Source organism: Lepidochelys kempii, chromosome 6 (genome assembly GCF_965140285.1).
Source record: "Lepidochelys kempii isolate rLepKem1 chromosome 6, rLepKem1.hap1, whole genome shotgun sequence".
Classification (NCBI taxonomy): domain Eukaryota; kingdom Metazoa; phylum Chordata; order Testudines; family Cheloniidae; genus Lepidochelys; species Lepidochelys kempii.
Genome location: NC_136385.1, coordinates 50,052,913 through 50,080,500, shown reverse-complemented (window position 1 = coordinate 50,080,500; position 27,588 = coordinate 50,052,913).

Sequence of the window (27,588 nt, the reverse complement as noted above, 5' to 3'; positions counted from 1 at the left end):
GAGGGAGAACTGAGGCACAGAAAGAATTCTTGATTTGCATAAGGTCACACATTGCAGAGCAGGGAACTGAACCTCTCTCTCTGGAATCTCAGCCTAATCTCTTAATCAGAAAGCCATACTTCCATCCAAACAAGTCTGCTACTGAAATAGTTACTTAGGTCTGGTCCATACAGCAAGGCTTTGTCAGTTTGTATATTTAAAACAGTATAGCCCTCCCCCCCACCAAATGGATGAAGTCAGAACAGTATGAAGGTATAGCTTATTCCCATCCACACCAGACATTGTATTGCTCTAATTATTTCAGTAAAAAATAACACCCCGGTCGCACTAGTTAAATCACAAAAACTCCACGTAGACCAGGCCTTTGTTTTATCAGTTTATCTCATTATCTCCAATGCCTCCTACTGTTCAGAGCTGCACTAAACTGTAGCGAAGCTCAACCAAACCAAATAAATAAAAGGAGAACACAAATTAAGCGAAATTAAATACCTTGGCCAAGCTGCTTTGTTGGACTAAGCACCTTTGTTGTACATATGTGGGAAAGGACAGTTTAACCACAGCTCACCCAGATTCCTTAGACACACACGCCCAGCGATATGTATTTGTGTATATTTTCCACATTTATATCTGCTAACCAACTTAACCAGTTTTTACTTGTTTAATTACTGCTGAAGAAAGAGGAACTGTCAGTGCTTTAAGAGTTATGCCAAAGCACAGGGTGGGTTCTCTGATTCATATGCTGCATGGCTACAGCATCCAAGATCCAGCATCAGGAATGCCAGGCAGTAAAAGAAGAGGAAGAAGCGGCAGCAGCAGCCAAGCTCTACCACATTCTTTTTAAAGTCTAACTCTCCTGTTAAATTAATGCCATTCCTGACTTTCCCTTTAGTTTAGCCTTAGAGCTGCCAAATTAGCAAAGACACTGGTACAGGAGGATCTAGGAGTGACCATGGAAAATGAAATAAAGTAAAAGAGATTTTTTCAGTAGTAGATTACAATGGACAGTTGAAAGGATCAGTAATTGAAAGGAAAATACGATGTAGTAAAATTCTTCATCTTAATCATAACCAAAAAAAACCAAAAAAAACCCATCTGAGATCTGCACCAGATCTCCATGCATCTAAAAGTAAAAAATATGTATTTATATATCTAGGAATAACCATACATACAGAGGGATCTAAGCATTTCTTAATGCATATGATTAATGAGAGAGTAGACCTTGCCACTTACAGAGGTGAATTTCCAGTTTGATCTTAAACAGGCCTGGAGATATAAAATTTCACCTATCATGTAGTTCTAATTCTTCCTTTGCCATTGACCTTGGTAAGCCTTGATCAACTAATTTAACCTCTCTGACTCAGTTTCTCAATCTGGATAATGCAGATAATAGTTACCTACCTCACAGAAGACTTAAAGATTAGTCAGAACCCAATTGTGTGTCCTACATAAAATCTCATGGGAATAGGGGAAAAATAGATGCAAAAAATGCCAGCAGGATTTTTGTATATTATGGTCACTACATCATCCATTCTGGAATGCAGGAATGTTGGGCAGGAACAGGCAGGTACTTTGGCCTGTACTCTACAATCAACAATAGTTTAAATCTTATGTCTAGAACCACTGATCAGATGCTCTTTTTTGCCCCTTTCCTGGAATTTATGACTCACAATCCTGGGAAGTATAAGTATGTCCACTCTATACTTGGGGAAATGGAGACACCCAGGGTGTGCCTATACAGCAAAGAAAAACCCACGGCTGGCCTGTGCCAGCCAACTCAGGCTTCAGAGGCTCCGGCTGCAGGGCCCGTTCACTGCTGTGTAGACTGTTGGGCTCAGCCTGGAGCCCGATCTCTGGGACCCTCCCATCCTGCAGGGTCCTAGTGCCTGGGCTCCAGCCCAACCCTGGAAGTCTACACAGCAATGAAACAGCACCACAACCCAAGGCCCATGAGCCTGAGTCACCTGGTTTAGGCCAGCCGTGGGTTTTTCTTTGCTGTGTAGACATACCCACACAAGCTAAGGCACTTGCCCATTGCCATGGAGGGAATATTGTTAATCTATCCAACTATATTCTTAGCCCAGCAGAAGAATCTGTCCTATCTCAGGGCCTCTCCTTCTGTCCCTCCACCCCCACGAACATGATACAGTTCTGTGGTGACCTAGAATTCTATTTTCGACATCTCCAACTCAAGGAATAATTCCAACACACCTCTGAACAACATACTAACCCACAGAGACCTTCCTACCAAGAATACAAAAAGAAGGATTCTGGGTGGACTCCTCTGAAGGTCGAAACAACAGACTGGACTTCTACATAGAGTGCTTCCGCCGATGTGCACGGGCTGAAATTGTGGAAAAAAGCATCATCACTTGCACCATAACCTCAGCCGTGCAGAACACAATGCCATCCACAGCCTCAGAAAAAACTCTGACATCATAATCAAAAAGGCTGACAAAGGAGGTGCTGACGTCATCATGAATAGGTCGGAATATGAACAAGAAGCTGCTAGGCAGCTCTCCAACACCACTTTCTACAAGCCATTACCCTCTGATCCCACTGAGGGTTACCAAAAGAAACTACAGCATTTGCTCAAGAAACTCCCTGAAAAAGCTCAAGAACAATTCAGCACAGACACACTCCTGGAACCCCGACCAGGGATATTCTATCTGCTACCCAAGATCCATAAACCTGGAAATCCTGGACGCCCCATCATCTCAGGCATTGGCACCCTGACAGCAGGATTGTCTGGCTATGTAGACTTCCTCCTCAGGCTCTACACTACCAGCACTCCAAGCTATCTTCGAGACACCACTGACTTCCTGAGGAAACTACAATCCATTGGTGATCTTCCTGAAAACACCATCCTGGCTACTATGGATGTAGAAGCCCTCTACACCAACATTGCACACAAAGGTGGACTATAAGCCATCAGGAACAGTATCCCCGATAATGTCATGGCAAACTTGGTGGCTGAACTTTGTGACTTTGTCCTCACCCATAACTATTTCACATTTGAGGACAATGTATACCTTCAAATCAGCGGTACTGCCATGGGTACCCGCATGGCCCCACAGTATGCCAACATTTTTATGGCTGACTTAGAACAACGCTTCCTCAGCTCTTGTCCCCTAATGCCCCAGCTCTACTTGCGCTACATTGATGACATCTTCATCATCTGGATGACATCTTCATCATCTTCATCCTTGAGGAATTCCACCATGATTTCAGCAATTTCCATCCCACCATCAACCTCAGCCTGGACCAGTCCACACAAGAGATCCACTTCCTGGACACTACCGTGCTAATAAGTGATGGTCACATAAACACCAACCTATCCCGGAAACCTACTGACCGCTATGCCTACCTACATGCCTCCAGCTTTCATCCAGACCACACCACACAATCCATTGTCTATGGCCAAGCTCTACGATACAACCGCATTTGCTCCAACCCCTCAGACAGGGACAAACACCTACAAGGTCTCTATCAAGCATTCTTATAACTACAGTACCCACCTGCTGAAGTGAAGTAACAGATTGACAGAGCCAGAAGAGTACCCAGAAGTCACCTACTGCAGGACAGGCCCAACAAAGGAAATAACAGAACGCCACTAGCCATCACCTTCAGCCCCCAACTAAAACCTCTCCAACACATCATCAAGAATCTACAACCCATCTGAAGGATGACCCATCCCTCTCATAGATCTTGGGAGACAGGCCAGTCCTTGCTTACAGACAGCCCCCCAACCTGAAGCAAATACTCACCAGCAACCACACACCACACAACAGAACCACTAACCCAGGAACCGATCCTTGCAACATAGCCCATTGCCAATGGTGTCCACATATCTATTCAGGGGACATCATCATATGGCCTAATCACATCAGCCACACTATCAGAGGCTCGTTCACATCTACCAATGTGATATATGCCATCATGTGCCAGCAATGCCCCTCTGCCATGTACATTGGCCAAACTGGACAGTCTCTACGTAAAAGAATAAATGGACACAAATCAGATGTCAAGAATGATAACATTCAAAAACCAGTCAGAGAACACTTCAATCTCTTTGGTCACTCGATTACAGACCTAAAAATGGCAATTCTTCAACAAAAAATCTTCAAAAATAGACTCCAATGAGAGACTGCTGAATTGGAATTAATTTGCAAACTGAATACAATTTAACTTAGACTTGATTAAAGACTGGGAGTGGATGGGTCATTCCACAAAGTAAAACTATTTCCCCATGTTTATTCCCCACCCCCACCCCCGTTCCTCAGACATTCTTTTCAACTGCTGGAAATGGCCCACCTTGATTATCACCTCAAAAGGTTCTGCCCCCCTCTCACCCCCCCCCCCCGGCTCTCCGGCTGGTAATAGCTCACCTTACCTAATCACTCTTGTTACAGTGTGTATGGTAACACCCATTATTTCATGTTCTCTGTGTATATAAATCTCCCCACGGTATTTTCTACTGAATGCATCCAATGAAGTGAGCTGTAGCTCACACAAGCTTATGCTCAAATAAATTGGTTAGTCTCTAAGGTGCCACAAGTCCGTCCTCCTTTTCTTTTTGCGGATACAGACTAACACGGCTGCTACTCTGAAACCTGTGTGACACCTGAGATTAAAACTCCGCACTTCCTGTCTGTTAGTCCAATGTTTAAATCACTGGCCAACCACCTCTCTAAATATCAACTCATGATAGTAAAAATTCACATGTACTATATGTGGTACTCAAGCCCATTACCCTGAGATTAAGGACCTGATTCTGTTCTCATCTACATTGGTGTATATAAGGAGTAGCTCCATTAAGTACTGTCTGTATGTATCTATCTGTTGTCTCTTGTTTTATACTTAGATTGCAAACTCTGTGGGGGCAGAGACTGCCTTTTTATTCTGTGTTTGGACAATACCTAGCACTGTCGGTCCTGCTCCATGACAGGGATTCTTGGACACTACAATAATACAAATAATAAATACCAATAATAAACATGAATAAAGTTACACTGACATTAAAGGAGAGAAATATCTGGCTCTACAAGTTTTGTGCTCTACCAGCTGAACTAGACAGTCTAGTGTAGTCTATTTTTTTCTGTGCTAACATGTACATAGAGTAATGGCTGAAGCAGGAAGCTACTTTTGAAACATATCCATGATTCAAGAAGGAACAAGAGAGGCAGTGTTAAGGTATGTTTGTTATTAAGGTTTACATTCCTCAGACTGTATTGGTGGTGTAAGTATTGGTTTCCAGGAGCCAAATTCTGAATTCAGGTCTGGAATTATTCTGGATCCAGGATAGCTCCATTGGAGTCAATTATTCCAGGCTTTCTCTTTATAACGGAGATTAGAAACTAACCTTTTCTACCACCACTGCCTATCATATGTATATAAGTAGCAAGTGGCTGTGTTCAGAAAAGTAGTGTTATTATTTATATTGAGGTTGCATCTAACCAGGGATCTAACCTATTGTATAAACACTGTACAAGCCAATAACATAAAGAGAGTCCTTGTCCCAAATAGCTCACAATCTAAGATTTAGACAAAAAGTGATGGGTGAATACAAACAAAAGAAGAGGTAGAGGGAAAAGATTTTAGTGGAGACTGGTCTGCAACAGAGATCTCAGTAGGCACGAGTGTTTATCTGCCTAACCAGTAATGGCAGATAGGGGATGATCTAACCTATAAGAGACAGGTACTGAAAACATAGATGCTCCCAGACTGTGCACGTAATGTGGGGTCTACACAGAGAGCATAACAATTTCTACATAGTATAAAAAGCTCACTATCAGCAGGGATTAAGGATTACATAAATTCTATCACATGAAAGGCCATGCAAAGGAAAATTACCATTTAGGGGACTACTGAAGGAGATCCAGCACATTTTCTGTTCAGTGTGTATCAGTTTTTGAAGGTTCTGTGCAAAGCTTGAAACAATTTCCACTGCTAAATGTAAACAAGGATTTCAGATAGTCCTGTGATGTTGGGATGTAAAGACCAAATGAGATCCGTTTACACAAGTAAAATGAATATTTAAATAAAAAACAGCCATCAATTTTTTTAAAAAATATGCTGTTTTGGTTAATGCAACATACTGTATTTCTGCCAACAAAGGCAGTTTCTGATCAGGACACGCCGTGTTTTCCCCTGGAGATTTTGCAGGCAGGGTGGTCCTCCATGGGGGACGGGAAGGGGCTTGGTTAACATTACACATCTTTCATATATGCAGGCTGGTAAATGTAAGGCATTACAGCTGTGCAGTTTGTCACCTAAAACTAAGCTGAAAGGATTCAAAACACACAAGACCTACAGGAATAAGACCTAGTCACTTTCAACACCTTTTATTCTTCCTCTACTTAACAACCAAACAAATTACATTTTATTTATGAAACAAAACTTTCCTAGACAATACATAGCAAATTGAGATGGACCAGGGAGGGTGAGATAGAACAAAAATAATTATCCTAAATTATTTATTATTTGTCTTGGAAATTATTAAAAAAAGATTGGAGCCCCACCATGCCAAGCATTGTTGATATACGTGGTAAGAGAGAGCCCTTGCCCTGAAAAGCTCACATTCTGTACCCTGGAAGTCAATGTCAATTCAAGACAATTTTGCCATTGCACTTCAATAGGAGCAGGAGCTGCCCTTTAGACTTAAGGCCATATGATGGCCAGTGAAATCAATGGCACAGGGGTCTGAGCAATTGTGGATCCAGTTGATTTCAATAGGACTACATATGACTTCAATTCAGGAAAGCATCCTTATTCAGGAAGGTTACTGAAGGACATGCTTAAATCCAATTGGATTTAAGAACATACTTAAAGTTAAGCACATACTTAAGTGCTTTCCTGAATCAGGGCCTATGTGAGTAATTGCTCACCATTAGGAATATGGGAGTCATAATCTACTCCTTTTCCACTTACCCCCATTCTAGATTCAAACATACAGTGAAGGTTGAACTATAGAGTACAAAGCAATCTATTTAAGCTAGCAGGAAGATGTTTATACAGTTATGTGCAGACAGAACCTATGAAGGCTTTGAAATAATGTAGTAATCTAGCTAGCTCAAATAACAAACCTTCTTGCTTGGAGGAATGACTCGGAAACCTCCTTTCACATTGTCAGGTGATTTAGAAACCTGGCAGTTGGACATTATGCTCCTCTCTTTAAAAGGGGAAGCAAAAGAATTCTTAATGATAATATTTGGTGGGTATACATTCCAAGGGACCAGCTATTATCTCTTTCATACCTGTTATTAATATTAATATTGTTATTAACATCTAGTATTTTCCATCCAGCATACAGCAGGCATGTGCTTGGATCTGACTGTCAGGGTTGAAAATACAGGTCCATTATGTAACATTATTACTATTATTAAGTCTAAATGGACTCAGCAATCCTCATGCTTTAGATGTGTGGGTAGTGACACTTCACAGATCTCAGCTGCAAAAGGAAGATGAATTTTCCAGCGCATTCGGACAGGTAATCATAAAGGGACAGATCCTGTCCCGTTTACTCACACTCAGTACCTTATTGCACAAGCAGTCCTTCTGGAACAAATGGGATTGTTTGTATAGTAAAGTATTCAATGTGAGCGAAGGTGGAAGAATTTGGCTTTTAATCTTAAATCATTTTCTTGAACTGTTGTCCCAAAACTATCATATATTATAACAAACCCGTGATTAAGAAGGACTTCATAGATGTTGTTAATCTTCAAATGACGGCCACTTTCCCCTCACAGGAACAGCAGGGACAGAATTTATATACTGTTGTTCTAAAAAGCACATCTCCTAACCACTAGAGCTATAGGATAATCTCGTCTGTAAATTATCAGCGTAGGGCTTAGAGTACACAGCTGAACACTTCTCAGGGTTTGTCAACACAGCAATTTGAGGCTTAACTGCATCACATGCGGATATACCCAAGGTGGCTTTGATCTAGTTATTCAAATAACAACAGCAGTGAAGCTGTGACACTTACACACTAGCTAGTGTGGTTTGGGGAACTGTACCTTTAAGTGGCTTTGCTTTAGAGACAGGAAGTCTGGGAAGGGGCTGCAGAAGCCCCCGTTCTGTTATGCAGAGGCAGTTGGAATGGGTCACTGAATAAAGAGGATCTATTTCAAGTACCTTGGGTCCCGTGATTACTGAACACCACAGCCAGTTATATATTTATCTGTTTCAGTTAGATATAATCTACGTTCTTTTACTTCACCCACCATTGTGGTATATATCTATGATGACGAGTGAGGTATAAGCTCATCACTGAGGCATCTAAGTGGCTGTAGCTACATGGATAGAGAGACAGCTAGATAATAAATTACAGCAAGATAGATGCACTCTCTCTCCCTCTAGTATGTGATCATGTAATTAAAGACTTATAAGGCATATTTTGATATAGTTTTATATACATACAAAAATTACATTAAAAGAACATTAAGGTTTCAAAGTCAAGCACTCAGAAATTAAGAAATGCCAGAGTTATGGTTGTTTTTGCAACTTTAATTTGCCCCCTTGTGCTTATGCATTATGATACAGTCTTTAATTACATGTTCATTTCTATTTTTCCCCCAGAGGACCCACCCCCCAATCTGCCCCCAGCTCCAGGTACCATTATCCCCCAACTCAGAACCTTGTCCCAGTCTTCCCTTCCATCCCAGCGCCTTGTCTTCCACCTCACCGTCCCTCCAGCTCCTTACCCTTCTTATATAGACATCATGTGGCTGCAGAACCCTAAGTATATCTTGATTTGTCATTATAATACAACACCTGCCCTTTTATGAATCCGTCTTTTATCAGTTTCCTCAATAATCACTCAAAATTTTGTTTAAACTTCTGTACAGCACAGCTGCTGGAAATTATACATAAAACTTTGTGTAATTATGCAATTAATCTGAAAATAATGGCTTAGTCCATTTAAAAGCCCAACTCACAATAGTTGTGGAGGTTACAGAAATAAACCACAAATACAACAAGCAACATACTGTCTCAATATAGCACACATATATCACAAAGTCAAAGGATCTGAAGAAATCACTGTTCAGGAAAATTGCTCAAGAGGCAATAGACAATATCTAGGACAGTGGTTTTCAACCTTTTTTTATTTGCAGACCCCTAAACATTTTAAATGGAGGTGCGGGCCTCATTGGAAATCTTAGACATAATCTGCGGACCACCAGGGGTCCACAGACCACAGGTTCAAAACCACTGATCTAGGAAATAGGGCACAGATTGAAAACATAAGACAGGGAGTTTCAAATGTTATTAAAATGTGGAAATGATTTATACCTCCTTGCAAATAAAAAAGGAATCCCTACCCTCTGAAATGCCATTACATAAAAAAAATATATCTGGGTTGACTTGCAGTTGTGTTCTGGTTGAAATACTTTCATCTAGCTGTTCAGATGTATATCTCATCTAGACACATCTTAGAAATCCCATATGGAATTCTTTAGAATAACAATCAATCAGTATATAGAAAAAATTTAGTCAATCAATTTGCAGCTTCCATCTTTCTTTCCTTCTTCTATCTCAGATGTTCTGGTGCTGTAACAGTTTTCTAACCACCTGTCTGTGAGTTCTGCTCTGCAGGTGAAATGAGACATTTGTTAACTCTGCAAGACAGATATTCTCATACCCAGCTACATTCAAATTAGGGAGAAAAGGGGGGTAGTCTCAAAATACAAAGCAAAATGCAGAAGGAGAGGGGAAGAGTAGCAAAGTGGAAGTCCTCAGGGCTATAAAAGCCCAGCTAACCTGGTACTCATGCTAGTTAAGTAAGATAGTCAGAAGAAGAGGAACTACCTGATGAGGAAATACAAAAGAGTCCACCCAAGAATAGGAAAGAGACCTGTTACAAACCAAGATTTCAATCTTGCATTGAGAACCATGCAAGCTTGACTTCAGCAGATCTGTGAGGCTGCAGGGGTCTGCCCATTAGATTTTCTATGCAAAACTGGGGTTTAAGTCCCTCATACTGCAAAGATGTATGCATGTGCTTAACTTTATGTCCAGAAGTAGCCCCACTGATCTCAAGTCTTTGCAGGATCAGGGCTCAAGACAACAGATTTAAGCCAGTTCAAAAGCATTGCACTTTGTTTTTATTATATATCTCCTTTCTTCTTCTGTGCCATTTAATATACCATCATCATTCAAGATCTATGCATCTGGCCTCACAATCTGTATAAGTCAGAGTATTCATCACATGGAATTTAGTTGATTTTCTTATTGATAGTGCTACTTCAGTAAACTAAACTGGAATTATAGGTTTGTCCAAATGAGGGTATTTTTCCTCTGAATAGTTCATGCTTAAAGCCAACAAAAGAACATTTTGCTTCCCAAATTTGCTGAGACTCTTAAAATGTCGTATTTCTCTGAGTCAAACAAAATTGCATGTTAAATAATATCCCCAAAGGAAGTACACATTCAATGACGATTTCCCAATGCTGTATCTCCCTACAGTTGTGGGACTCTAATAACATTAACCTTCGGCTAAGTGAACTGATCTGAAATGGCAATATATACTGATGAAACTGTTTCAAGCATCCAGGTTTGGTTCATATTTTTTTTAAAATGGAATGGATGGTTTAGTTTTTCTTTTTTCCTGACTTATTACAGGCTTCAGACAGTGATGTGGATGATGTGGTGAAAGCACTGAAAAAAACCCCTATTTAAGTCAAGACAAGGGAAGTGGTCACTCCACGAGGTCATTTTCCTGTAAGACTTCGTGACAGCTGGAGAAAATTAACCAAAATATCTGCATTCCAGAGAGTAACAAAAAAGGGGGGGGGAGGGTTGTCAAATGTCTTGTGGAAACCTGTTGGAACAGCAACGGCATTTTCTACACTGCCTCATTAGGTCTGGTTTCCTGACAAAATGCAATGAAAGTAGGGGGATATTTTCAAAGGCACAAAGAGGAGTCAGGCACCAAACTCCTCTTGAAAGTTAATGGGAATTGGGTATGCACACCCATGTGTGCATTTGAGCAGATTAACTGAACTAGATCTTTCCTCCGATGTTAGGATGGGGACTTCTTCGGAAAGCCCAATATCAAAAACTTTATTAATCTTTGAAACTTTTATGAAATATTCATGCCTACAAATCAGAGGGAGGAGAAGGCTACAATAAATGTTATCACTGTAATATTACAGAATCTTTGGTTTCTGTATTCACATATCACCAGAGCTGGCTGGAGGACAACAGTTTCTGTTTCACAACAAATTTTGAGGTTTTGAAATTTGTTTTCATTCCACACTGAAACAAGAAAATCTTTCAGATGTTTTCGCAAGATGGAACAGTGTTGAAATATACATTTTTGGATCCAAAAAAGTTTTGTTTTGGATTTCTCTCTCTCTCTCTGGGCTCTCCATTCCCATTGCTCTTCTGATATGCTTCTGGTTTCATTTCACACTAATTCACAAAACCAATAGCTAATAATAAAGACTACTTGAAATAGTCATTTGAAATTACTAGAGAGACCATTTTGTGTTTGTAAACCATCATGGGGCTCTTTGAACTAACAAGGCATACTGATGTGAATCTGCAGATATGAGTTTAGGGACTGATTGAATCCAAAATATGTGGCAGGGAGAAGACATCAGCCAACTGATAGGTAGAGCCATACCTTAGAAACACACATTTATGGCACTAAAGAATACACTAATGAGGCCAGATTTTCAGGCACTCAGGAACCACAAGAGAAAAGATTTTCGAAAGAGCTTAGTTCTCATTTATGTATATAATTGAGGGACACATTTTCAAAAGTGCTTCACAGCCAGGGGTTCCCACTATAACGCTTATGGCTTAGACGTTCTTCTGGAAATCTAGCTACATATTTAGGTCTGAAATTTAGAAAATCTTACACTAGTTATGGTGCTGATCCCTTCTGAAAATTATAATAGAAAATATATATGCTAGAATATAGAGTAAAAGAAAGAGAGAGAGAGATCTTGAATCTAATGTGGCAGATTATATGCAAGTAGAAGAGCAACAACGCCTGCTATCAGTCAGGAAGCACCATACTGCAATATAACCTAGAAGTCCCCTTTCAGGGAAGATTTTACAGTAATCATACAAGATTTTTAGCACTGATACAAGATAGTATAAAAAAATGATAATCCAGATATGGTTTTGTAGAATAAATTCAAACAGTATCTCATCCCTGACTAAATTCATCAGCACTCCAAAATCTCCCTCTCCTACCCCTGGAATACCACAATGTAGCCTTCAAATGTTGGCCACCTCAGTCTGACTCTCTTGTCCACAGAAACCACAATATCTCTGCTCTCCCTTTGATGTAATATTCTCAGGCAGTTTGTTTATTTTGTGTGAGAGAAGAGAAAATTCTCTTTCTAATTAAGGAAGACAGGTTTGTTTATTTTTTTTCAGAAATTTATTTTGACTTGTTCATTGCCCTCTTCCCTTTTCATTACAAATGATGTTTAGTTCCTGATGCAGGAATAGAGATCAGCATAACACTACTGAGAAAAAAGAAAAATGCATTGGAAAGTCTATTACTTTATGTGGGGATCTAATTCCAACACATGAAAATCCCCTTTTCATTGGGATCTGACCCTGTTGCTACTTAAGTAAAGTATATAGGGAAAGGCAAACTGCTTAAGATACAATGAAAATGGCCTTAACTGTTGCCTTAAATTCTAACTGAACCATCTTTATAGTCACAAAGTTTCCGTTTTTTTTTAAATAGCATTTCATTATAGCACAGTTTAGCACTTCCTGTTTTGTTTTTTAAATGGGACCAGAAGCAGAAGTCTAAAATACTAGGAGAAGCCTTGTTCTCATGTGATATCAAGCTCAATTCTCACCTCTCAAATACAGTAAATGAGATCACACAGGCTTAGAATAACATCTGAATATTGGGTGGTTTTCCAGACTCAAATGCTGAACCTTTTACAATTTCCCCATAACTAATATTTTAATAAGAGGTCTTTTCTTAGTCCTTGCTACCTTTAGGTTCCCACAACATCTAGTCCCGCACACTTGCGTGAATATATCCCCATTACTATGTCTCAATATTACTGTAGGGAACATGCTATGTTTGCTTGAACACTTTTTCTGTGTATTCGTACCACTTATTATAGTTCATAAGACATGGAGAGAAACATAATTCATGAGACCAGCACTTGTCATGTTTACACTACAGTATTTTTATTGTGGTTATTTTTATTAATGTTAAAAAGCTGTAAATATATGTGCATGTCTATTTGCACCCCATTCCCTGTGGTTGCTTATGTAGGGGACCAATCCTCTCCTCCATGCAAAGCCAAAGTAAACAGGCCTTGTTCAGGCAAGTTCCACAGAAGTTGGACAGAAGTTGGACCAGAAGTTGGACCACAGGCTGCAGAGCTGTGCCATGGCTGCTAGTGCAATCTACCGGTTGCAACATTCTGCAAGGCTGCTGTACTTCATATGAACCCAAAATATAGTTTAAGGGATGGAAAACCTCTAATGCTCCGAGGTACTCTCATCCCTGATTGACAATCTCAGCAGTGTAACCTCAGGAAATAATCAATGGATGAATATTTTACATCTAACTGTCAATGGGAGGAGGAAGACATAGCTTACTGTAGTGGAAAGTTACAGGGCCTGATTTGCCATTCCATTAAACCAATTTTACACTGACTTCTGGGGAGTTATAGGGGCATAAAAACTAGTATAAGAGGCTCGAGAATCAGATCTATTACATGTAACTTAAGGGTGCATTTTCAAATCAGAGCAAACTTGAAAAAGGGGAATGTTTATAGCAAAAGTCTTTCCCTACTTCCTTTGAAATTTCAGATGGTCAAATAGTATTTAAATACAACATTTGGTGAGGGTTGTTGTTTTTTTCTTAATGTTGCTACACAAAAGCATTTGAAAACCAGTTATTTGCAAGTGAGTTCTGTATTTGAAAATATCCCAGGAGTATCTTAAACAATATCATTTGCAAAGAACTGAACACTGGTATTCAGTAATCATACTTCAAAATTGGTAACCGATGTATTCTAATAGCTAGAATACACATATTTGATGTCAAATATTTATATTCATGATCAGATATATGTATTGGATATTGAATATGTTTATTTGATTGACTCATAGGGACTGATTTTGAAGCTTTGAGAATTTGTGAACTGTAAAGCCAATTAAACCAATTCCCTGAGTATCGGCAAAATACTACTGGGTTGTTTAGAGTTGTTGTTTTTATATGGTGTTTGTTAATTTTTATAGTATTAGACTACCTCTGTTTGAAATTACTTCCAATATTTGTTTTCAGATAAAAGCTTTCCCCATCACAAGATGCTTCTCCTGCTGCATCATGCTATGAAAGGATAAATAATCCTGTGTTTGCCATATCGTTTGATGCTGCTATTAAAATGAATGGGTTATAAGGACTTTGGCTTCATGGGCCTGATTGTCCATTGCCTTGTGTCATCATTTGCTATCTCTTCCATGTAGGTTCTATCATTAGTGTTCTACACCCACTTGGCATTCATATTGCTAGGTATAAATGACTACACAAGGTTCAAGGCAGCGGAGCATAAGGCCCACTAACTTCCCTACTGGAGAACCGATGAAGGGAAAAACAAAGGGCAAGTTCTAAATACCTTCCATAATTAACAAACATGGTAGGACAGATTACGAAAAACAAGGGAAGACTGGACAGATTTATGTTTTCAATCTGGTAGTTTTGAAAATTTGTCTTATTATGAAAGTTACTCTTCGATGTAAATACCTAGAAGCACTTAAAATCCGCTTGTGGATGTAGGGTCACATTTCTAAAACTGGCTCCTAATTTTACATCTGTAACACACTGGTCATGTGTTACATGTCCCCCTTTTTGCCCAGTCCACAAGGGATATGCCTCTGGTACAGTTCTCTTCAGCTCAAGCTGTAGAGGCTCATGTTTTTAGCTCGGGAGGTCCACAGCTCAATCTTGGGTGTTGGCCAAAATGTCAGCCCTCACACATCTTCACTCAGTTATGGACACCATCAGAGGAGTAAAGTTTTGGAACAGCCTCCAACGGGAGCAATGGGGGCAAAAAACCTAACTGGCTTCAAGACTGAGCTTGCTAAGTTTATGGAGGGGATGATGGGACTGCCTACAATAGCATGTAGCCTACATTGGCAACGGCTTGTAGCAAAAATTCCCAACTGCTGGAGACGGGAAACTAGATGGGGAGAGCTCTGAGCTACTAAAGAGAATTCTTTCCCAGGTATCTTCCTGGCAGGTTTTGCCCACATGCTCAAGGTCTAACTGATCACCATATATGAGTTCGGGAAGGAATTTTCCCCCTGGGTCAGATTAGCAGAAACACTGGGGGGTTTTCCATCTTCCTCTGGGTCACTTGCAGGTTTAAGCTAGTGTAAATGGTGAATTCTCTGTAATTTGAAGTCTTTAAACCATGATTTGAGGACTTCAGTAACGCAGCAAGAGGTTGGGGGTCTATTTCAGGAGCGGGTGAAGTTCTGTGGCCTGCAATGTGCAGGAGGTCAGACTAGATGATCACAATGGTACCTTTTGACCTTAAAGTCTGTGAGTCTATGACTCTGTAAATGACAGATGTAGGCATCTAATTGTCTGTGGGTAAGAACACTTGTCCTCATTTCCTTGCTTAGGGCCATAAGGGAGGATAAGCCACCTCCATGTACAACTTGCCTGCATCATTGATCTGGTGCTGTGGGGAAAGATTCTGTAGAGTCTCCACTCCTTCCCGTGAGCAAGGATGCAAGCAATGAATGTAGGGGGTGGGCTGTGTTGAAACCTTGGCTGGTCAGCAAAACCAAACCAGCATGAGTGGAGATGTAAACAGTGCCCCATAAAAGGCTACATAACTTGCTTTTCTCCTGGAGCAATGGGGAACCATGAAAGCACAATTCCTTCCTGGGGCTACTCTTAGAGTGATTTTTGTACACTGCACCTTAAACAAGGCTATAAATTAGATCTCAGTCTAGCCCTGTCTGAACTGGTAAATTAGACAACTAAATCCTATAATTCACACCCACAGTTTACTGCACCCGCAACCGATTGCAAGAGCCAAATTAGAGGCTAGTTTTGAGGCCTTTTCACAGTTCAACCTTCAAATATTTTCTTCTGACACACGTGTGTGTATTAGATTTGGCCAGAGTGCACAGTCCCCCCAGGTTCCAGCCATGGAACACACCCACAGAAAAAACAGATTCTGTTTGAACACTTGGCTACTCCATTTGTGAGAAAAAGCCATCTCTGCTAAAGACATCTCACTGTTATGCTTGCTTGGCTAATAACTTGTGTGGTATGTATGAGGTAAGCTAGGTATTTGCACCCTGAGTAGTTAGAGGGTTTTCAGACTAAAGACTTAATATTAATTCATTAATCAGAATTAATATGAAAGACTTAATATTGATTAATATAAATTGTACCTGAATTGACAGAAAAGAATGACAGAAAAGAACAATATTTTATTAATGTTTCTAAATTTATATTCTCTGTATCTTCCTCCAAAAATCCCCAATTTAATCAATATAATAAGTGGACCTGTGTTTTGATAATGCATCAAAAGCAGCTCTTCTCTTCAAAGGGCATCTTTTTCACTCAATCTCTTCTCTAAAGACAGCAACATTAGTTTTGTAAATTAATAAACAGGCCAGCATCTGAGGACTGCATGAAGCCTCCATCACCCCTTATTGTGCTTTCTCTTCTGACCCCACTTTCCAGTGCAGGGCCCTCATCTCAACAACAATACTCTGAAAGCCTGTGTGGCACTCTGGGATCACACTTGAAAAGGCCTTTGGCTGAGGCTGGCTTTCAAGAAGGGGGGACAATTGGCAAGAGGCCTGTGGCTATTCATGCAGAACAGGCAATGAAAAATGCCTGAAGTCAGTTTCAGGGGTGGGCAATGCCCAAAAAAGAAAGCCCACATAATGTGAATGGCTGCTGCTAGGAGACTAAACCCAAAGGCATGCTACTAGCAAGCCTCCATGTGCCGACATCAATGGGCTCATCCTATCCCTATTAGGGGCCTAAAATGATGAAGAAACATGAGAAGGGACTATAAGCAGGAAAGGAAAATAATACCAAAGTACACAACGGTCAATGCTTATATTGTTATACTAAACACTCGAGCAAAAGAAATAATATTTTCCCTTCTTGTTTATAATTGGTAAACCAGTTACAAAATCTAATAAGCAAAATATTTAAGGCACACTTTCTTTCCAAATGCATTTTTATCATTATTTACTTTACATGCACATAATTAAGAGATTATAAATATATACCTGAGAAACCAACCCTCATTTACTGCCATCCTAGATCTGATCTTGGCTCGGCTCTGATCCTCCTGTGTGCGAGTCCAATTATATTGCAAACCCAACAGCACTGGTCTCAGAGAAACAGGAGTTCTAAATGTTACTATTACACAAGGCAGTGTTTAAAAGGAAATCACTATAATGCAATATACAAAAGTATTTCAGTGGCATGCAAATGACCTAACCCTCAACTATGCTCGGTGTAATCAGCCAGTGGGATATATAACGTGGTTTTCACTGTGGAGCAAGTATGGAGAAAGTTCAAAATGTTCAAAAGGATAATGCAAAACAATTTATCTGTAAAGCACCAATGCTCGATTCATATTTTTTCCTATTGTAAAAAGTAAAAAATGGCACAAACATTATATGTTATTATTAACATTTTATGAAAAATCAGAAATGGTGAAAACCCCTGACAATGAATTGACATGATCAGTCTACAAGATAGGAAATCCTCGTTTCCCTCATGCTTAATTTAAGCAGAATTCTTCAAGGCAACAGAACAATGTATTAAAAGAAACCATTTCCACTCTGCCCCCCATCTTCTTCAAAATCCTTTCCACTTCAATGCAGATTTTGGCTGTTGTCCTCTTAAAAGCTTTTTAAAAGTTTAAATCATGGTGTCTAGTCATGTTTGGGCTTATTTTCTAGGCATGAGCTCAGTTTAAAAAAAAAGACCATATTATTTGGTTGATGGTTACTCTAATTGACTGATTTATTTCAAGAGATGTTATTTATTATTTATAGTGGGGAAAGCTCTGGAAATCCCCCCCATCACTTCTCTGTGTATGAATTTTCAGTATTTTCCCAGTTAGGGAACATATTTTTTCTCTTCTCCTCTCTATGAGCCAGATTGTCACAGCGTTTTTCAGCTAGGAGAGGAAAGCTCTCTTTATTGCCCTGTTCAGCTCAGATTGTGAATTCAGCCATGGGGAGAGAAAAGGCTACTCAGCAGATACTCTCTACTGCCAGCAAGTGGGATGACAGAGGTGGGGAGGAGGAGCCCTGGCTTTCCCCCTCTGCCCCCCCCCCCCATTTACTCACTGGCTAGAGTAGCTCTGGGCACACAGGAGGGGAGTAAGCTGCACCATTAAAAGGGATGAAGTAATTTACATTACCCCCAGAGTAGGGGGCGGGGAGGGAGGAAATCAAGGAAGAATTATGGATGTTCCTGGGCAGGATAGCTATGTACCAACCCTAAATCAGGGTAGATTTTAGAGTTACAACTTAACCATTTTTTTCTGATGGATTGCATTAGTAATTGTTAGACATATTAAAAAGCTACTTAGGTCTGTGGCCTCAGTGCATTTCTGTGGCTTCCCTTGTATTTAAGAATTTTCCAGTAAATGATTGGTTATAGCACATAAGCCTAACTCATTTTCTATTTTTATTGATTGGCAACCGAAACTTTAAGCAATTAAATAAACTCATGGGAAAATATCAAGACAACTTTGATTTTATAAATTTTAAAAATGGCCACAGAGGAGTCCAACTGCAATTAAACTACTGCACTCTTTTCCTGAAGAAATGTTATATCCACGTAATGAGGACCCCGCTATTAATGTTCTCTGATGTCTCAGTGTTTGCTGACCATGTTGGGCTTTGGCGTTTTAACTAATTGGGAAAAGGACACGAGAAGGTGTTTTTATCAAAGATGAACATTCCTAAATCAGGCATTCTCAAATGTTATCATTAGGTGGCCCCCATATTATGCTGTGTTGTGGGCCATCTCCCCTCTCACTGATGACTGCAAAGGCCACTCTTGCCCTTAACAATCTCATAACATCCCCGTGGCAGCTACAGCAATTGTAAAGCAATATTAGAAACATATCTGATATTATTTTAGCTTTCTTTTAATGTGATTTAGCAAGTGAAAATGAGGATAAGACAATCCCATGAGACTCAGCCTGCTCTCCATGGATTGACCCTCCCCATAGTACAGGGACCACAGTTTGGGAAACTCTTCCCTAAATGTTAAGGGTGGGATTTTCAAAATCACTTGGGTCCAGTGGGAGTTAGGTGCCTAAATACCTTTGAAGATCTGAGCCTTCATGTTAGGCTAAGTCTCCTCCACTGTGGACAATGGGAATTTTACTTCGGATTGAATGGGATTAGAATATGCTTGATGCTAAGCACTTTTGAATATCCCATCCTAAACTAGACTGACTTTTTCAAGTGTGATAAAGGATGTATTTGCCTTAATTAAGGGTCCAGTCTCACACCTCATGAAGTCAATGGAAATAAATGAATAGATAGTAGATACTGGAATTCATAAGTAAAACATTTAAATGTTTAATTTTTTTGCCAAGCTTTTTAATATTTTGTCATTGATTTCAATGAGAGCAGGCCCTCATTAGCTTGAGAGAACAGCCCTCTGATATTTAAAAATATCTCTCTTTTAGATTTCCTTTTGAAAGAATCCTGAAAGGAGAGAAAGGAAAACAATTTAAGGACGGCCTATCCTACTAGTACATCAGAATTTTACTACTGATCTCTCACCCAGCCTAACCCAGCTAACAAGTCCCATTTTAAGAATCAGATCCAAAATAAATAAGGTTGTGAATAGGTAAATTTCTTGGAAAAAATTAAATGTTTCAGGGTTTTTCCTTGTGTAATCCACTACCTACCAAATATTCCATTGTATCTACATGGCCAAAGAACCTGCTTAATCTTGCCAAGAAAAAATAAGATTAAACTACAATAAGAATTGCGTGGGTGCACACCTAAGGGTATATGGGCGATTATTGACTTATTTTTTAAAAATAATGTGCTGTATGCTCAGTATTAATCCAGCTGCTTACTCCATTCAATTTTCATTCACTATTTTCTACTTCTGCCAAGGGATTTTGCATACCTAAGTCTCAAATCCTGATTCCTAACAATCATGTGAATCTGCAGAAACCAAGGTTATTTGGAGAGCACAGAAGTCACACATGGATTCCTTGGCTAGCCTACAGGGGCTGCTCTTGCATGTTACTCCCAGGCTGGTTTCCCAGGGAGGTGAAATTGTAGCTCTCAGCCTCTTGGCCAAAGGTCCATCAGACTGACTTTCATGTAACTTGCTGTTTCTGTGCCACTGAAAACACAGAGGCAAACATCACAGTGGGTCTAACTTGTCATCAGGTATGTCCCTTTTCCCCCCTTTTTAAAATTCCAAACAACATTCTCTAAACAGTAACCAGAGCCAGGCAGCAAGTGGAAAACGAGAATATCCTCCTAATACATAAACCATTAGTCAGCGCTTGCTTTCTGTCCAAAAATCAGAAATAGGGATGATTTTCAGCTGGAAAACAAACACCTACAATGAGACTTCGCTTGGGTTTTAAGACTCATGAATGGATTTCTGAGCCTGATTAGAAAACAAACTGGGAAAATCTGCATTCACTTGTATATGATATGGCCACTGGTGAAACAGAAGAAATACTGCTAGAGAAGGATATTCCTGGGTTTAATGCATCAGGCTGGGACTCAGGAGACCTGGGCTCAGTTTTCAGTGCTGCCATGGACTCCCTGTGTGACCTTTAGTAATTCATTTAATCAGTCTGGGCCTCAGTTTGCTCTCTAAAGGAAATATAATAATAATGCCTTGTCTGTTCAAAGTAAGGATTGTATTTTACTAAATGTGTCACGGCACTTAGCACACATGATCTGATCTTATTTGAGGCCTCTAGGTGCTACTACAATACAAATACTAATGTATTCATATAGGTTTCAGAGTAACAGCCGTGTTAGTCTGTATTCGCAAAAAGAAAAGGAGTACTTGTGGCACCTTAGAGACTAACCAATTTATTTGAGCATAAGCTTTTGTGAGCTACAGCTCACTTCATCAGATGCATACTGTGGAAAGTGTAGAAGATCTTTTTATACACACAAAGCATGAAAAAATACCTCCCCCCACCCCACTCTCCTGCTGGTAATAGCTTATCTAACGTGACCACTCTCCTTACAATGTGTATGATAATCAAGGTGGGCCATTTCCAGCACAAATCCAGGGTTTAACAAGAACGTGGGGGGGGGGGCAGTAGGAAAAAACAAGGGGAAATAGGTTACCTTGCATAATGACTTAGCCACTCCCCCCAGCCTGAAGCAAATACTCACCAGCAACCACATATCACACAACAGAACCACTAACCCAGGAACCTATCCTTGCAACAAAGCCCGTTGCCAACTGTGCCCACATATCTATTCAGGGGACACCATCATAGGGCCTAATAACATCAGAGGCTCGTTCACCTGCACATCCACCAATGTGATATATGCCATCATGTGCCAGCAATGCCCCTCTGCCATGTACATTGGTCAAACTGGACAGTCTCTACGTAAAAGAATAAATGGACACAAATCAGATGTCAAGAATTATAACATTCATAAACCAGTCGGAGAACACTTCAATCTCTCTGGTTACGTGATTACAGACATGAAAGTTGCGATATTACCACAGAAAAACTTCAAATCCAGACTCCAGCGAGAGACTGCTGAATTGGAATTCATTTGCAAATTGGATACAATTAACTTAGGCTTGAATAGAGACTGGGAGTGGCTAAGTCATTATGCAAGGTAACCTATTTCCCCATGTTCCCCCCCCCCCCAAGGTTCTTGCTAAACCCTGGATTTGTGCTGGAAATGGCCCACCTTGATTATCATACACATTGTAAGGAGACTGATCACTTTAGATAAGCTATTACTAGCAGGAGAGTGGGGTGGGGGAAGGTATTTTTTCATGCTTTGTGTGTATAAAAAGATCTTCTACACTTTCCACAGTATGCATCCGATGAAGTGAGCTGTAGCTCACAAAAGCTTATGCTCAAATAAATTGGTTAGTCTCTAAGGTGCCACAAGTACTCCTTTTCTTTTTGTATTCATATAAGCATTCTTCTTTCTTTGCCCGAGTAATGTTACTTTTCAATACTTATCACTAAGGGCCTAATCAGCCCAAGTAATTGGATTGAGTTCTATCAATCTCTGTTAGGTAAGCAATCTTCCTACTTAGACTGCAGAAACAGCAGAGCCATTCCACCTTAACTGCACTGTAACAGTACCCTATCTGCAATTTTGATATACAGCTAGACCACTATATAAATATATACAACTGGATATACTTTCCACATCATGTTTCTATCAGCTCAACAATAGCAAGGGTGCACTGGTACTATCTGTATATTATGGGCACTGGTTATAGTGGTAGTGGATTTTATTACAAAGCACATGCTATAAAAAATTCATAAGAATTTATGTCACTCATATCCTTATAGTACAACCCCAGGTCTACATACATATTATCAGTTTATCTGGAAGTCATCAATATAGAATGTCAGTCCCTGGCCATTTGTTACAACACTTGCATCTCAATATGGGTTCTACAAATGTCATAGCACAGGGATCGGCAACCTTTGGCATGCAGCCCACCAGTGAAAGCCCTTGGTGGGCCGGGCCGGTTTGTTTACCTGCAGCGTCTGCAGGTTCGGCTGATCACAGCTCCCATTGGCTGCAGTTCGCCATTTCAGGCCAATGGGGGCTGCAGGACACGACAGCCAGCACATCCTTTGTGGCGCGCCGCTTCCCACAGCCCCCATTGGCCTGGGACGGCGAACCACAGCCAGTGGGAGCTGCGATCGGCCGAACCTGCAGACGCTGCAGGTAAACAAATGGGCCCGGCCCTCCAGGGCTTTCCCGGCGGGCCGTATGCCAAAGGTTGCTGATCTCTGGCATAGCAGATCTCTGCCAATGCAATCATAGAAATTAGTCACACTTCTTAGTTTGGCCATTTCTTGGTGAAGTCTCATCTCCCTTAGTTTTCTGCAGGCTTGGGGGGGGGGGGGGCGGGGGGAAGAGGAGTCTAAGTTAACCTTCATACCGAAGGGAAAATCACAAAAAGAAAACTCAGTGATAAGAGTTCTATGCCCACAGGACCTAACCGAGGAATCCTTACTAAATTATATTAATTGGCTTGAAGTCAGTGGAAGTTTTGCCTTACTGAGTAAGAAGATTGCCGTGATGATGGTGAATCTGCTTTAGAGAAAGCAGTGTAATCTGGTGGACAGAGGACTAGAGACAGATTTCAGGGAACCCAAAATAAGACGTAATTTTTGAAACTGTACTGGGTGTATTGTTATGTCTGGAGATACTGAATAGTATGGCTGCCAGCACAATCCCCTAGCCAGTTATGGAGAAGGTCAAATAATCTGATAGTGCTTCAAGTCTCAGCTGGGAGAGGGTTGCAAGTTGTGACTCAAGCACCAATGGCAACATTTCAGAAATGTTATGGCAACTTTCAACCAATTTGGTACCTGGGCCTACTGCTGTTCCAACTGAGGCCTTGATTCAGGAAGATACTTAAGCACATTCCTAACTTTAAGCATATAAATAGAACTACAAAGTCAATAGAACTACTCACATGCTTAAACTTAGGAATGTGCTTAAGTATTCTTCTGAAGCAGGGTCTCAGTCAGGGAGCAGGAACAGCCTGGGGTGAAGTTAGTTCTCTCTCTCTTTCTCTCCCTCCCTCCCTGCCTCTCAAACTATTGAAGGAAATCCCCTACCCCCACTCCGGCTGTCAGTTATTGAGCTGGCAAGAACAGAAGCAAACACCTGTGTGCCAGATACTTGCAGCTAACTGTAGTTGTGCCACTTGCCGGTTTGATTTCAGTCAGTTGGTGGCAATGGCACAGAATTCCACAACACAACAGAGGAGTGATATTTTTTTAAATCTTCTCACAGTTTATCTTTCCTGCTCCAAGTTCCTTTCTTTGTGCTTTCTCTTGTATAATTTTCAGAGTTGATGAAACAATAGGTAATCTCCAGGTGAGCGTAGTGATTTTTTTTTTTTTTTGTAATCAGCTAAACTGTGCAAGTATTTCCTGTTGAAACCTGAAGCCAAGTGGAATTCCCATTCCCTCTCAGCAGCAGAGGACATTTAAATTTCAGCCTAAAATTAGCACCACAGAATCTAAATTTTTCTTTCTCCTGTGATAGATTTATTTCACATTTTCCAGCCTGAGATGTTCAGAATTCATCTTCACTGAGGAAACTTTTCAAGCTTTCTTTAAGACCTTTACATTAATTTAAAATGTGCTTTTAATATGGGATTACAGTTTTATTTTATTTTATTTTTTGGATGCAATATATACCTGCCCTATTTTCTGCCTTCTTGTAGACTCACATCATTTAAAATAGTTTTCCAACTCCTTTCTTAGAGATCAGTTTAGAGAGTTGTTCATATTGATCAAGTGGTATTTATGTTTCAGGTATATACATATAAGAAAATGTATATTAACTGTATATTACTCAGTCCTGCTTTCAAGTAGGTTAATTTTCTTTCCTTTAATCTGGGAAGATTAAAACAAACAACAATAGTTCTATTAAGGATCAGAATCTGACACCCTTCCCTCACATTGTGTAGGAATTTACCCCAAGATGAGTCCCATTGACTTCAGTGGGACTATTTATCTTATTTATAAAGTAAGATACTATTCAGAATTAATGTATCAAATTCTGACCCTGAGCCTCTGCCTCCCTTGTGTTCAATTTGCCAACATTTAAAATTAGACCTAATCAACAGGAGTGGATTTAAGGGTTAGGAAGACTAGCAAATGCTGACTCAGGCCATCTTTATGCTGGGCCCTTCCAGATTCCCTACCTAATTAGGGAACATGGGATGTTTTAATGATGATCCTTACCATTGCAACCACCAGTTCTTTTGCCAGCAGGGGGTTATCATTAAATCTACATTGTAGTCACACCACCCTCCTGTGATGTATTGACATCCCTAGCTTCTGTGCATTTCTAGGCCACTTCCTCTCCAACTCTTCTTACTTAATCCCATTGATTCCATAGATGCCTCCCTCAGCTCTATTCTCTTTCTCCATCCTTGACTCTTCCCCTCCTTTCCATTAATGTGTCAGTCCCACTAACCCACATCCATAGCTCATGCTCCACGCCCATCTCCTTTTAAGTTGTGTTTTGGGAAGTTTTAATTTTAAATTTCTCTTTGGATGGTTGGTGGCCTGTGTTGGGAGAGGAGAAGGCAAGAAGAGAAACTTTGCTTTTTAGCTATGTATTTCTTTTTAATTATTATTTTCAATTGTATATATAATATGTATTATGAGGGAGTGGGGCAAGGGGGATTCAGAAGTGCTCAGTATTGGTCTATTTCTGCATCTACCAAGAGAGTTTTTAATACATAGATAGAAGCTGACATTCTCTATGATATAACCATGAGTTCTATCTGGATATAACATTGGCATGTATTTCCAAGATGTGGCTGAATGATGTTTAAGGTTTTGGTTGCATAATTGAGGAAATAGAGGAAACTGGGCTTTAATCTCTATCAGCTACATTAATAAGCCCCTATAAAGCGAGATGAATGAGATTCTAAAAGTGAAGATAGCCTTCAGGAGGCAAACTGTTTAGTTTGGGAACTAATAATCAGTGATCTAATCTGCTCATGATGAATACAAGAAATCCCACCAATACTCATTCCTGGAAATTAAAGGTATAGGAGATATAGGAGAATTACTAATCTATGGTATTGAGGGATGAACTATGATATTGTTAGGTAAGAAAAACTCTTAATTTCCAGATAGTCAACATTAAACAAGTTACGATCACTGTCACAATTGATTCATTTTTCTCATTTCATTCTCAAAGCTAGAAATTGATACATAGAGCCAAGTTCAGCCATCATGTTAGCAGGCACAAATCCACTGACTCCAAGTGAGCTGGATTTGTCTGTACCCTTGCTGAACTTTACCCTATTATGTGGCAATTTATGATCCCAGGGCAAGCAACCTCATTTACTTCAATAGGCTTGGGTAGGAAGCAATTCAGCACTAACTTCAGCCAATGCTGTTGTCTGATGGAAATCTAACAAATATGCTGAAGCAGCAGTTATTTCTATACACCTGCAAGGGTACCTTACATTTTTGTAGTATTTCCATATTCATACTTAATAGAAAATAGGTCACCATGATCTGGCCATCTGAACAAATTTGCCTTTTATATCATGTAATACTTATGGTCTATGCCATGCCCAGTCTATTCTAGATTCCCTCTGTTGACTGAATCCGGAGTGATAGCACAGAAACTAGGCAAAAGGCAAGTCAGATGCTAACAGACAGCTAGGCAAATGGAAAGCAAGCATAGGCGTATGCTCATGCTAACCACAATACAGATACAGACAGACACTCTTCTAGGCAGTGGCAGGCCATATATAGCCGCATTCTCAACCTCTGGAAAGCAAAACAAACAGTCCAAATGCTGTGGAACAAACTCAGGCCCATAAAGTCCAGACTCAATGAAACAACACACAGAGCAAACATAGTCCGCAGGCAGTGGAAAGCAGACTCAGGCAAATAAACTCTAGACTCTGTGAAACAGAGCACAGATAGACACACTCCAAGCACAAGTAGAAAAGCAAACAGAGACAAATATAGTCTAAACTTAATGAAGCAGATAAATGAAACAGGAGCTGTCTCACTCTCCAAGCAAAATCCAAGCAACTTATCCCAGATACTCCTAGCTACAGCAACAAGGGTCTTCTTGAAGCCAGTTATAGAAAGTCACAACCTCTCAATGGTACAAAGGGCTCTTAATTCTTATACCCTTCATCTGTTCTACTCATGTCCAGGCTTGGTAGAATGGTAATCTTCACTCTTCAGTGGCAGCCACATTATCTGCTGAATCAACAACCTTCACAGTCTTGCTTTTTTCCCCTCAGCCAAATTTAAACAAATTTAAATGGTCATTTCAAGGAAACCTTAGGAATCATGGAACATTCTGATGGAATCTGCCTGGAAATAGAGTTCACTTTTATCTGTATGTTGTTTTACTGGTGGTGATAGGAAAAACAAAAAGCCCCACAGCATAACTATTGCTCAACACTTTGAGGCAGATGCCTGAGCAGTGTGGGCAGTAAAGTTCTGGAGATGTTCCTCAATGACATCAAGAATTATTCCTGGAAGCCGCATCTGTCTGCATGATCATAAGTGAGATATATGCAGAAAGTGAAAATATTCCTACAGAGCTTCATTTCTTGGAGTTCTATGCATCCATTCCCTTAATTCACAAAGTATTTCCCCCAGCTGCATCTTGTTCTTAGTATTAGGTCTTGGAAGTCCTTGCACGCCTTCTCATACAAATTCTTTGCATAAAAGCATGGTAACACCTGATGCCAGTAAAAAACACTGATGACTTTTCATGAAATTCAATTACCAGCTTCACCTACCTAAATAGTCCTTTTCATTTATGTATATATTTTTTCCAGCAGATGTCAGGGTAGAAACTTCACTGCTAACTTTATTT